The sequence below is a fragment of the Ranitomeya variabilis genome, chromosome 1 (genome assembly GCF_051348905.1).
Source record: "Ranitomeya variabilis isolate aRanVar5 chromosome 1, aRanVar5.hap1, whole genome shotgun sequence".
Classification (NCBI taxonomy): Eukaryota; Metazoa; Chordata; class Amphibia; order Anura; family Dendrobatidae; genus Ranitomeya; species Ranitomeya variabilis.
Genome location: NC_135232.1, coordinates 385,771,814 through 385,785,039, shown reverse-complemented (window position 1 = coordinate 385,785,039; position 13,226 = coordinate 385,771,814). Strand labels below are relative to the sequence as shown.

Sequence of the window (13,226 nt, the reverse complement as noted above, 5' to 3'; positions counted from 1 at the left end):
TGTTTCTCAACTCCAGTCCTCAAGACCCACCAACAGGTCATGTTTTCAGGATTTCCTTAGTATTGCATAGGTGATGGAATTAATGCTTGAGCAGGTGATGAAATCATCACTTATGCAATTCTAAGGATATCCTGACAACTTCACCTGTTGGTGGGTCTTGAGGACTTGAGTTGAGAAACACTGCTCAAGAGGAACCTGAACTGCACAAATAAGCCACTGAGCTAAAAGCCACTGTGTAATGCTAGTTTTCACCTGTGGAGGCACTACAGGTATATTGAACACTTACTATCAGGGTTCTAAACCAGATTTCTGCTGCTCCCAAACACTTTCCCACAATGATCGAAGGTCAGTAGCTAGCATTCAATGACACTTTAAAGCCTAGCTCCGGTTTTCCAATGGATGACTAGGTTTAGCTTGAAAAATAAGCTGAAAATGCCGATAAAACAGGACAGGAAATTTTCCCTAACGTTGATGCAAAACGGTTATCAATATTAAATGATCACCCAGAACAGGAGAGCGTAACCAGACTAAAGAACATCCTACATTTTACCACCATAAGTGGTCACCACACCCAAGGTTAAACAAGGCTTATGGAAACAGGTCCTGTAAAAATCTTACACAGGAGCCCCTACTTACAACTAACATTAGCAATGCTTAAGATGTACCCGTATAGGCAAGGGCAGAACCAGAAATAGACACTGGGACTAGTCTAGTGACTAAGCAGAAATAGGAGGAGGGCGCAATCTTCCCTTTATGGCCCACAGTAAATATATCCTCAGGAAAACCATCCCTGGAGGAAGTTACCCAAGATGTGAAGAGGTTACTTCAGTCAAACAATTTATGTAATCTAGCTCACTAGGTTAGTAACTTATAGGGACAAATTAAGATACTTTGCTCTGCACAAAAAGTTAGAGACTGAGCTTTCATGCCAGTATGAAACAGCTGCGCCAAAATAGGTGGTGCTGGGGCAAGGTTGTGCCCACCGAATTGAGCAAAAGTGCCAGCAGATTTCAGGCCAGGAATGCTACTGCAGTCCCTGAGAAGATGCACCAAATTCATGGTCCTCTTAGGTGGAAAAAAAAACAAAAACACAAAAACAAACAATGAATTATACTCTAATCAGGCAGATGTGCACAGTCAGACCTACTGAATTGGTCCCACAGACTAAATTTTAACCTTAAAAAAAGATGTTCTCAATTTTGAAAGTCTATTTCAAGGTATAGGAGATTACTTTCCAACCGCTGGGTAGCCCAACTGCCAGAGCCGCTGCCGATCCTCAGAACTAGGGGTGGAATGGAGCAGAGGTGGATCATGCGAACTAGGGAGCGCTGGAAATCGTTGAGTGCTGCGCTCAGCTGATCTGCGCTCCTATTAAAATGAACAGAGGCAGGGTGCACGATCTACCTCCACACCAGTCGGACAGGGTTCTTCCAAGGACCGACTCTTGGGATTGAAGGTGGCAGCAGCAGTTGGGCCCCCATTGACAAGAAAGTTCTCATCCTGTAATTTGGGGATAACTTAATCTTTAGAATCCCATTTTTCTATAGCTATAAGTGGGGAGCGTCCTTACAAGCCCAAGGCTGCCCCCAGCTCTTCCTAGGCTTACACAGATTTAGCACAGTGGGAAAGCTGCTGATCTTTCCATGTGACCGATTCCATCACTATTCTGCAGTTTTCTGCTCTTTTCATAGTGGATCAGCTGGGTAAGTAACTCCGACCTAGTTTCTAAAGTCTTCTGTTTTCACACACAACATGATTCAACTTGCCTCAATTCTCATAGATCAGCAGTGCAACACATTGGTGTTATCTAGTGGGAAAGCTGGGCAACAGCTGATCACTATGAGAAAGCCACTGTAACCCAACATATAGGACAATGCACTGGGGGACGGAAGTCAGGAGCCCACACTGGTGGAACGCTCAGAAAGCACAGTCCATGCCTCCTGATTGTCAGAAATTAAAGGAGGGATTTCAGGGTAGACGGCTGGAGGAAGACAAGATCTGCACCTTTAGATTACATTTGCACCAAGTGACAGGTACACGTTCCCCAAATGGATCTGGACTTGCATACTGGATCTGAGGCACATCAGCTCATGCTGCGGCTATCAGTGTGTATGGCACTCCTTCAACACATAAGGTGACTGGTATAGAAGATCCACATCTTCAGCAGTGGATGCTCCATGTGAGGATATACCCCAAGGGCATCAGGACTGTCCCAGCCATCTGAGCAGACTATGCAGAGATCCATGTGTTGCAAAAATGCCATTCAGATGCCTGTGATGGATTGGTCATGTGTGACGTCCGGTAAGGCAATCACAGTGAGCAATCAAGAGGCTGGTGCCGGGTGGGAAGCAGGTGTTCAGGACACGCGCTGCCATTAATGCTGCCGGTATTGGCAATTTACTGAGACCGTGGCAGATGTGCTACTTAGAAATATAACCCCGGCGCACATTTATTAAATCTCTAAATGAAAATGTGCCTTAGGTGACCTTAGCCAATCACAGCAGAGCCTTTATTTCTACAGATAAATATAAAATTAAATCTGTGCGCTGGTTGTGATAAACAGTTCCTTTTAGACATCTACACAAATGTCCCCTAAAATCTGTTTGGCAAGCATTTTAGTAATACGTAAAGTAAAACCAGCTTCACTTCCATGATCACTGAAAAAAAAAAAAAACACCCACAGGAGAATATATGTTTCTCTGAGTTGGTGACTATTCCACTGAGAATGTGTGCACCGTGCAGCCCCCGAGCAATGGGGAATTAAAGTAGAAATCAATGTACCCAGCTCTGTTCTCAGCAATAGGTTGGGCCTGACTGGCAGACAACTGGTTACCATGACCACCAGGGTTTTACTGCTTGTATGTTATACACTGCACAGAACAAGTACCACAGGACACAGGCGTAAAAATAGAAAATACCTTAAAACACGTCTTAAAGCTGCATTCTTCTCCGCACGCTGGGGGAACCTTGGTAAAAGCTGCAGCTCGGAAATCTAATGAAGTTCGCAGCAGAGCTCACTCGACACTTTCAATATGGCATACATGGAAAGAATGCAGATAAGAGACCCAATCGCCCCATGCGTGCGCCAAAGAGGACCAACGTGCCACACGCGCGTGCCAAAGAGGACCCAAGCGCCACACGCGCGCACCAAAGAGGACATACAGCTTCTAAAACAGAGCAAAATAAGGCCCAATCGGAATATGCTTTACAGGCCAACTCTTAGCGCCAATGACAGAGGGGGTCTTTGGAAGTGTCCAAGGAGAGTTTGGCATTGAGACATACAGAACATGAAAAGATTGCAGACAGTGCCCATAATACCTAAAGTCTCTGTAAGGGGAACCACAGCACCATATGCTTTACTTTTCAAATCTCTACCTCTTTGGAAGATTGTGCCTTATAGCCACTTTTATTCTACCATCAAGAACATTCTGCCGTGTATGATTTCATAGGGCTCAGAGATCTTCGGTTTAGAGCAATCTTGAATGCCGAGTGATACTACAGAACCGATTTCAGGTGCATAGTAAGCCCATGCTACTTTTTGCTTTTTACTAAGCTGGTTTCACAGTGAATGTAACTGGAGCGACAGACACTTGGAATTGTAGAATGAAAACCTTCAGGGCCTTCGCTACTACTAAACGACAAGCCCTGCACGATAACTTTCAGGAGTGTCATGTTTTCAGTAAATAGTGATTGGTTTCTACAATAAAACAAGGTAGAATTACCGGCAGCAGGAACGTGCCACTGACGGGAATTATATTAGACTCCCTTCATCCAGCAGACCAAGGGCCTCTTTGTATTATGTATACCTTGGCAAGGCCTTCAGACTGTCTAAGGTCCTGTTTACATCACATCTGAGCCATCTGTTGGCACACGAGGAATATTTCTCACGTTCTACCTTCCTGTACAGGGCTATAGGTTCACTTCTATGAACGGATTAGAGCTCCGTAATACCACAGAAGTCTTGGGGCCCCACTCCATGCCACATGTCGAGTTTCTCAGCAAGTTGTGCTGTACGACGTTCATATAGGCCCTGAATATATATGGCTCTGCCTTGTGTACGACAAGCTGGGGCAACTTACATAACTAGTGTCTTGTTGAAAGGACTACTCAAAGTTCACTTTATAACACAACAGATACCAACACCCATATAACAGCTGAATAAAACAAAATCATACACAGTTGTCAGCCTGCCAGGAGGTGTTAATATAATCATTGACAACGTGTTGGACCTCTCGGCCATTGGTCACACCTGTCACTGGTCTGTATCAGGAGTTCTGCAACTTTCTGATCCAAGACTTCCCATGATTGTGTTGAAGAAAACTGAATAACCCACTTTGAAAAACGGGAACTTGTCACAAGTTTTTGGCCCACCATCTTCCCAAACGTCATTGCGCCAACTGCACACAGGAGAGCAGTTTTTCTTCTTGAGTCAAGGACCAATGCCACAGTTCTGGTCCTTGTAGGCTTCTGCAGTGATATCTCGTCTAGTGTACCTCATCCAGGCACTGCCCACCAGCTTGTACTGTCTACATCAGCAGACCCTGAGCTCAGTGACTGCTTGCAGTGCAGTCAACATGACGTCACCGCTACAGCCAGTCAACAGACAGGCTAGTTCCGGAGACTGCACTGGCACCAGGGAGGGCAAGTAAAGCGATTCTTTTTTCCCCATACATCACTAAGGTTATGGGCTAAGGTTAGTTCAATTTGGATAACCCCTTTAACCATAGCAGCATAAGGACATGCTGGCCTAAAAACTCCAGATTATTTACCTTTACAGCTTATTGATGCCTGCTATGTATATGGCAGAGCACCTGATCAGCCGTTTAACCTTTATATCCCTACTTTTGCTTGTAAGGGCAAGAAACTAGCTAACAAACTTCAAAAGGTGTTTATTCAAAGCCAAGATCAAAGTACTAATAAACCTCTGCTGGCTGGTAGCTGTGTGCGTGCTGGTACTGCACTACAGGCCAACGCCGGCTGTCTCTGGAGCACCGGGTGTACATTACCATGCAGATCAATGAATGCCAAGTCTGCATTGTGCAGAACTGCTTGGAGAGGGGCTCAGTGACCCTCCTGTAGCCACATAGTGCCTCATTAGGAAGGGGCAAGTCAGCCTTAGACGATACCAGTGTATGCAGGGCCAGATTGCCATGACGCAGCATTACCAGCACGTTACTATTCTAAGCCTATGTAGTGCAGCAAGGGGAGATACAACAGTCTAAAAAATAATTATGGATCATATGGGATGGGATGAAGAGCAAAACACACAAAAGCCCTGATCCAATTACATGTCAGCTGTGCTTAGGGACTGCACACCAGATTGGCCCCACCGAAATAATCCCTCACAGAAGATCAAGGGGTCACACTGGCCAAACTCTTCATTCAGATGACCAAGTATTTGCAATGGTACAAGCAATAGATATATACACACAGGTAATTACCCAAAATTGTCTGCAATTCCTCCCTTAACATCTTCTCTGTCATATGGGAACCATACAGAAATATCTATATATAATTGTCTAAGGGGTACTTCTGTCTTTCTGTCCTCAACTTCCGTAATGGAATCCCGCGTCGCTGATTAGTCTCGCCAGCTGCTTGTCATGGCTGCCACGACCAATCAACGACGGGCACAGTCCGATTAGTCCCTCCCTACTCCCCTGCAGTCAGTGCCCGGCGCCCGCATACTCCCCTCCGGTCACCGCTAACACAGGGTTAATGCCAGCGGTAAAGGACCGCGTTATGCCACGAGTAACGCACTCCGTTATCGCTGCTATTAACCCTGTGTCCCCAACTTTTTACTATTTATGCTGCCTATGCAGCATCAATAGTAAAAAAATGTAATGTTACAAATAATTTAAAAAAAAACAAAAAAAAAAACGGCTATTCTCACCCTCCGTAGTCCGCCGAGCCGCATGCGGCTGCCGCCATCTTCCGTTCCCAGAGACTCATTGCGAAATTACCCAGAAGACTTAGCGGTCTCGCGAGACCGTAATTCTTCTGGGTAATTTCGCAATGCATCCTGGGAACGGAAGATGGCGGCAGCCGCCTGCGCATCGCCAGAGCTTTGGTGGATCCCGGCGGGTGAGTACATCACTATTTTTTATAGTAATTATTTTATTTTATTTATTTTTTTTTTTTTTTAACAGGGATATGGTGCGCGGGCTGTGCGATATACTGCGCGGGCTGTGCAATATACGTGCCCTGTGTTATATACTGCGTGGCTGCTATATAGTACGTGGCCTGTATTAACGCATCGGGTATTCTAGAATATGTATGTATGTATGTATGTATGTATGTATGTATGTATGTATGTATGTATGTATGTATGTATGTATGTATGTATGTATGTATGCATGCATGCATGCATGCATGCATGCATGGCAGCCACATAGTATTTAGCACAGGCCACGTACTATTTGTCTGCTATATACTAACGGCTCATATATACTACGTGGCCTGTGCTATATACTATGTGGCTGCTATATACATACATATTCTAGAATACCCGATGCGTTAGAATCGGGCCACCATGTAGTAATACATAGTCTTGTGAGAGTCTCAGCCCAGCCATGTGCCCTCACTTTCCAGTGTCTGGCCATGAGGTAACCACCAGCAGCAGAAGCCTCCCCTGCTATGCCCTACCGGCACACTGAGAAAATACAGCTAGGCCCCACCTCCTTGGCCAAGTCAGCTAGCAGCCAAGGAGCTGATCAACATTAACCCAGTGTTCTCTGAAGGTGTTCTTACAGGCATGACCATTTTCAGGATCATACAGAAGACGCGGCATCCACTATTCCTTAAACCTGCATTCCTAGGCTTAGTGTTCCTGTAATCTGACAATGGCAACGTTCAATTTATAGTGGTTGTCAATTGAAATTACCGTTTGTGATAATTAGGCGGTTTATTTCTCACAGGCGAGATGGGAGAACCAATAGCATTTACCAGAATACAGTAGCAAGGTGGACAAAAAAAAAAAAAATAGAAAATCCTTGTGAATCTAAACCTGTAGTGCAGCAATGTGATGTGTGACCAGGTAACCCTACAACGGGAAAGAGCACTGGTAGGACAACACCATATTCAATTATAAAATGGGTGAGCGTTCCCCTAGTAGTGGTCTGTAGAACTTTGGGTGCCATGTCGAGTACACAACACACCTCAGTAGGTGTAAGCTAATGGTCCTGCTGCCCTGTCCTGTACATGCAAAATGGAGGCCTCGTCTACGTAGATCGGGAATAGATAGAAATCTGTGGTGTCGGCGAAATAACGCTTAGCCCAAGAATGCAGAAACACAGTCGGCTTGATTCAGGATGTTTGACACCTATGTGTTTCAGGGCCGGACATACCCTTCATGTCCTAGCAGCCCATCTGCAGCACACCATAGGCACCAAGTCGGGAATCGTGGCCTACAGGAGTCCAGGATCGGTGGGGCAGAAGCCAGCACAACACTGACGTTCCTGATCATGTCCTGCAGAGCAATGAGCGCTATCATACAGTGGTGACACAAGAAGAGGTCAGTCTAACCCTGAAACGCGTAGGTGTCAAACAGCCATTAGTGTTTCTACAAACTTTTCATGCCTGCCACCCAGCCATATATCTAGTACCTACCTAGGCTTCTATTCACTTATTGTAGAACCCAAGAATGCGGAAACGATAGTGACAAGTTATGGCTACGGGGAGATGGACAGAATCGTATACACTTGAGGAGCCAGTTAGACCACAAATTGTATTTTCCAAGAAACAGTATAAGAAGTTTCAAGAAATCAATAGAAGTCAAAAGGGCCAGGGGCAAATGTCTCCCAGCAATGGCTACTTGGACTTCCCCAGCCATTCCAGGGGCTCAAACTTCTGAAATAAAAACATGCTGGGAGCTGTAGTGTAACCCCTGGAGAGCCACAGGGTTAAAGCCACTGTGGTGTAGTTGTTCATAAAGGGGTTTCCTCAATTTCATAAGACGGTGCCTGTGGCCTCACACATCCAAGTCAGTGTTTAAACACCCGTGTTCCAAGTGTGTTTTTACCACCAGTGTGTCAGTGCTTTTCACAGATGGAGACATTAAAGCTTCTCCCATTCTGTGCCATGTTACATATGGACAGCACTGATGTCATCTGTTTGCTATACAAGTTTTTCATGGACCCATAGACTTGTATTGGCACTTCTCATCCGTGACACTGGAGAGAAAAAAAAAAACTGACATGTCCAATTTTTGCATTGACAAATGGTTCATGAAAGATCATGGAAGCTCTGAACAGCACAGATTATAATGGATCCTACACGGATGTGTGAACGATGTCTTACCCACCCTCCCTGGGTCCAGCGCAGTCTCCCTTTGTCTCCTGTTTTGCATTGCTGATGTAATGCAGACAACACTGCAGCTAATCAATGAACTCAGCAGCTCTGATCGGCCTGTACTGTCAACTCGGGCACAGTAAATTAGCTTAGTGCTGCAGCCAGTAACTAGCAACCAGGGAGCAGTGGCAGAAACTAAGTGCTGGACCTGGGAAGGGTGAGTAAAGTTGTTTTTGTTTTTTTTTTTTAAACAAACTACGAGTGTGGAAAGGACTCTGGAAACGTTTCTGAAAGCGAACAACCCCTTAAGAATGGTATGCTGCTGCACTGGTTTATATCACATTTCACAGTCTTCATGGCACTTCTACATTTTCCTATACACTACTCCTATGTAAAGGCCCACAGTTTAAAATACCTCTTCTCCACTGATGTATGAGGAGGGAGGACGCTCATACACAGCAGCTGATGAATGTGTATGGGCATCCTAATACTACATGTCAGGAGGAAAGCAGGAGCAGGCATGTGGCTCTGCAGTATGCCTGATCAGGTCTTCCCAGTATACTGCTGTAAGGAGCAAGGAGAAATACTGGTTATTAGCGAAGCAAGCGGACAGCCATCTGGTGTACAGCCATCATAAAAAGAGGGATTAGTGCAGTCCTGTGGGGATATGGCATAAAGGTCCACAAGGAAAGCTGCCGCCAATAAACACAGTCAGAGAAAGGACAACTGGAAGAAAGTAACTGAATCATTTCCCAGTCCTCACATTGCAGCGCACACGTGACTCAGGTGCAGTCTCCGCTGCTCGTAGTAATGGCTGCACCTGTTTTCCTGAGGGGAAATCCGAGCATCAGACAGTCTGCCATTACTCAGGGTCATTTACGTCACTGAAATGACTAATAAGTAGGTAACGGCAATATTTATGGCCTGATCGCATTGAAGGAATAATGCAAGGCTGCACTACACATCCGCCATGTCATCCTCCTTTTTTGATTAAGGAAGTTCTCCAGGAATAGAAAACTAATACAAATGCCAAATAAATCCCCCCAAAAAACAGGTGCCGTCTTGTTAAACTCATCTTTCCCAAAATTATAGGACAGGTGCCAGTAAGCAAATGCAGTAGGGAGCTCAGCTACTGTGACCTGGAGGGAGCGCGATATTACATGTATAGTCATCTCCAGGTCATCACAGCAGAGCTCCCTACTGCACATGCTCACTGGCCCTGTCCTGTTACCTGGAGGGAGCGCGATATTACATGTTATAGGCATCTCCAGGTCATCACAGCAGAGCTCCCTACTGCACATGCTCACTGGCCCTGTCCTGTTACCTGGAGGGAGCGCGATATTACATGGTATAGGCATCTCCAGGTCATCACAGCGGAGCTCCCTACTGCACATGCTCACTGGCCCTGTCCTGTGACCAGGTACTGTGATATTACATGGTATAGACATCTGCAGGTCATCATAGCGGAGTTCCCTACTGCACATGCTCACTGGCCCTGTCCTGTTACCTGGAGGGAGCGCGATATTACATGTTATAGGCATCTCCAGGTCATCACAGCGGAGCTCCCTACTGCACATGCTGACTGGCCCTGTCCTGTGACCAGGTACTGTGATATTACATGGTATAGGCATCTCCAGGTCATCACAGCGGAGTTCCCTACTGCACATGCTCACTGGCCCTGTCCTGTGACCTGGAGGGAGCGCGATATTACATGTATAGTCATCTGCAGGTCATCATAGCGGAGTTCCCTACTGCACATGCTCACTGGCCCTGTCCTGTTACCTGGAGGGAGCGCGATATTACATGTTATAGGCATCTCCAGGTCATCACAGCGGAGCTCCCTACTGCACATGCTGACTGGCCCTGTCCTGTGACCAGGTACTGTGATATTACATGGTATAGGCATCTCCAGGTCATCACAGCGGAGTTCCCTACTGCACATGCTCACTGGCCCTGTCCTGTGACCTGGAGGGAGCGCGATATTACATGTTATAGGCATCTCCAGGTCATCACAGCGGAGCTCCCTACTGCACATGCTCACTGGCCCTGTCCTGTGACCAGGTACTGTGATATTACATGGTATAGGCATCTCCAGGTCATCACAGCGGAGTTCCCTACTGCACATGCTCACTGGCCCTGTCCTGTGACCTGGAGGGAGCGCGATATTACATGTTATAGGCATCTCCAGGTCATCACAGCGGAGCTCCATACTGCACATGCTCACTGGCCCTGTCCTGTGACCAGGTACTGTGATATTACATGTTATAGGCATCTCCAGGTCATCACAGCGGAGCTCCCTACTGCACATGCTGACTGGCCCTGTCCTGTGACCAGGTACTGTGATATTACATGGTATAGACATCTGCAGGTCATCATAGCGGAGTTCCCTACTGCACATGCTGACTGGCCCTGTCCTGTGACCAGGTACTGTGATATTACATGGTATAGACATCTGCAGGTCATCATAGCGGAGTTCCCTACTGCACATGCTCACTGGCCCTGTCATGTGACCTGGAGTTAGTGTGATATGACTTGATATCGGCATCTCTGGGTCATCACAGCAGAACTCCGCACTGCACATGCTCACTGGCACTTGTCCTAACATTCCAAGTTTCTTTCAGAGGACTGCAGCCATTCTAATTCTATAGTGGATACTTCCCTGTATAAGACCATTGTGATTTACTAACTAGGAGACTTTGGTATCCATGTATTGCTCTATTCATGGAGAGCTCCTTTAACAGCAGATAAAGGTATACCAGGGAGTAAACCGCACATAAGTTAATTGCAGGACATTGGCGTGAGCTCTGGCCCTGCTACACGGCGGAGGCACCCGGTGACGTGCCAATACAGGGTCTCCTGGCACCATCTCTTCACTACAGGGCTGTGTCAGCCACAACTAAGGGGTTGTCATCAAAGGGAGATTTGTAGTTACAATTCTGCACTGCCGCTAAGATGAATTTCAGGAGAGTATAGTTGATTCACAGTGGTTTTATTCAACACGTTTCAGGGGTGTCATGCCCCCTTCATCAGGAAATACCACCGTGGTATTTCCTGGTATATCCACCGTGGTATTTCCTGATGAAGGGGGCATGAGACCCCTGAAACGCGTTGAATAAAACCACTGTGAATCAACTATACTCTCCTGAAATTCAGCGGCAGCGCAGAATTGTAACTACAAATCTCCCTTTGAAGACATTATTTTCTCTTGTCGGCAAAGACCTGTGGATCTGCAGCAGCCGCTATCTATATGCTCCAATCTCATCCTAACCAGGTGAGCACATTTGGTGTATATTCTCCTCTGTGTAACGTAGATAAGACCCTATTGCGCTTTTTGTGTCCCCATTGTTTTACAACAACAACTAAGGGGTTAACATTCTCCATGGTGCGCAGAATCCAGCCATACAATAGTTATTACACATCCGTGCAGCAGACATTCTAGGCGGCCATTAGTGATATTTACAGGCATGCCACGATCCTCGGCTTGTCCTGTGTCAGCAGCGTCACATGGCAGCTGCCTACAGTCATGTGACCTCAGGAATTCCAGAGGCTGGCCTTTAATTGTAGAGCATGTCCTACAAGATGTGCTCCAGACAGGAGAGGGTGGATCAGCCTCCCAGCCCACCCCCTCATCCCAATCCATGGATACTAATACCAGGCGCTCCATGGGGGGAGGGGACAGATACTTCAGAGCTCAGGGAGATGCTGGAAGAAAACAAGGGACTTTAATCCCAGCTAATCCATGCATTGTTCTATGTAATCTGTGCTGGAATGGGGAAAGCCCTGCCTGTGGTGCAAAGGGTTAAGAACGCTGCACAATTAGAGGCTGGCAGTGATTTGTAATCACCCTGAAGAATAGAGGTTGGGTGACCTGAAGCAACCTCAGAAATGCAGGGCTTCACTGGTCACATGGGGGGGGGTCGCCCAATTTCTGCAGTGCCAATGACAGGCACAGACTTTACAGGAACCATGCTGCATGCCCACACTTTACATGACAAAGAGCCCTCTGGTGAGACCCCTCTCTGCTGACCATTCCCAGGACTAGGAGTGGGGGGAGGGGAGAATACAAAGGAGCCAACTGGGGATACTGGGATCAAGGCACAGGCTGCTCCAGGGGAACAAACAGCGTCTCTGCTGCCCGCGGTCACAATGCCATCCATTGTGTCTGGCACTGCCGAAAAGCCTGCCGCACACCAGAAGATATAGGCTACAGGGCTGCCTGCAGATCAAGGGCCGCTGTACACATAGCAGTTACATGGGGCTGCCTGCAGTATACATAGTAGTTACATGGGGCTGCCTGCAGATCAAGGGCCGCAGTAAACATGGCAGTTACATGGGGCTGCCTGCAGATCCCAGGCCCCTGTATACATGGCAGTTACACAGTGCTGCCTGCAGATCCCGGGCCCCTGTATACATGGCAGTTACACGGGGCTGCCTGCAGATCCCAGGCCCCTGTATACATGGCAGTTACACAGTGCTGCCTGCAGATCCCGGGCCCCTGTATACATGGCAGTTACACGGGGCTGCCTGCAGATCCCAGGCCGCTGTATACATGGCAGTTACATGGGGCTGCCTGCACTGCACACCCCAGGCCGCTGTATACATGGCAGTTACACGTGGCTGCCTGCAGATCCCGGGCCGCTGTATACATGGCAGTTACATGGGGCTGCCTGCACACCCCAGGCCGCTGTATACATGGCAGTTACACGTGGCTGCCTGCAGATCCCGGGCCCCTGTATACATGGCAGTTACATGGCCTGCCTGCAGATCCCAGGCCCCTGTATACATGGCAGTTACACGGGGCTGCCTGCAGATCCCAGGCCGCTGTATACATGGCAGTTACATGGGGCTGCCTGCAGATCCCAGGCCGCTGTATACATGGCAGTTACATGGGGCTGCCTGCACACCCCAGGCCGCTGTATACATGGCAGTTACATGGGGCT

At 47.4% G+C, this 13,226-nt stretch overlaps 1 protein-coding gene across 2 annotated transcripts in view; it reads right to left on the bottom strand.

Annotated features, from left to right (window-relative positions):
• The window catches only part of ABHD17B (abhydrolase domain containing 17B, depalmitoylase), a 30,062-nt gene that overhangs the window by 15,417 nt on the left and 1,419 nt on the right, over positions 1 to 13,226 (bottom strand). The gene's annotated exons all lie outside the window — the stretch shown is intronic.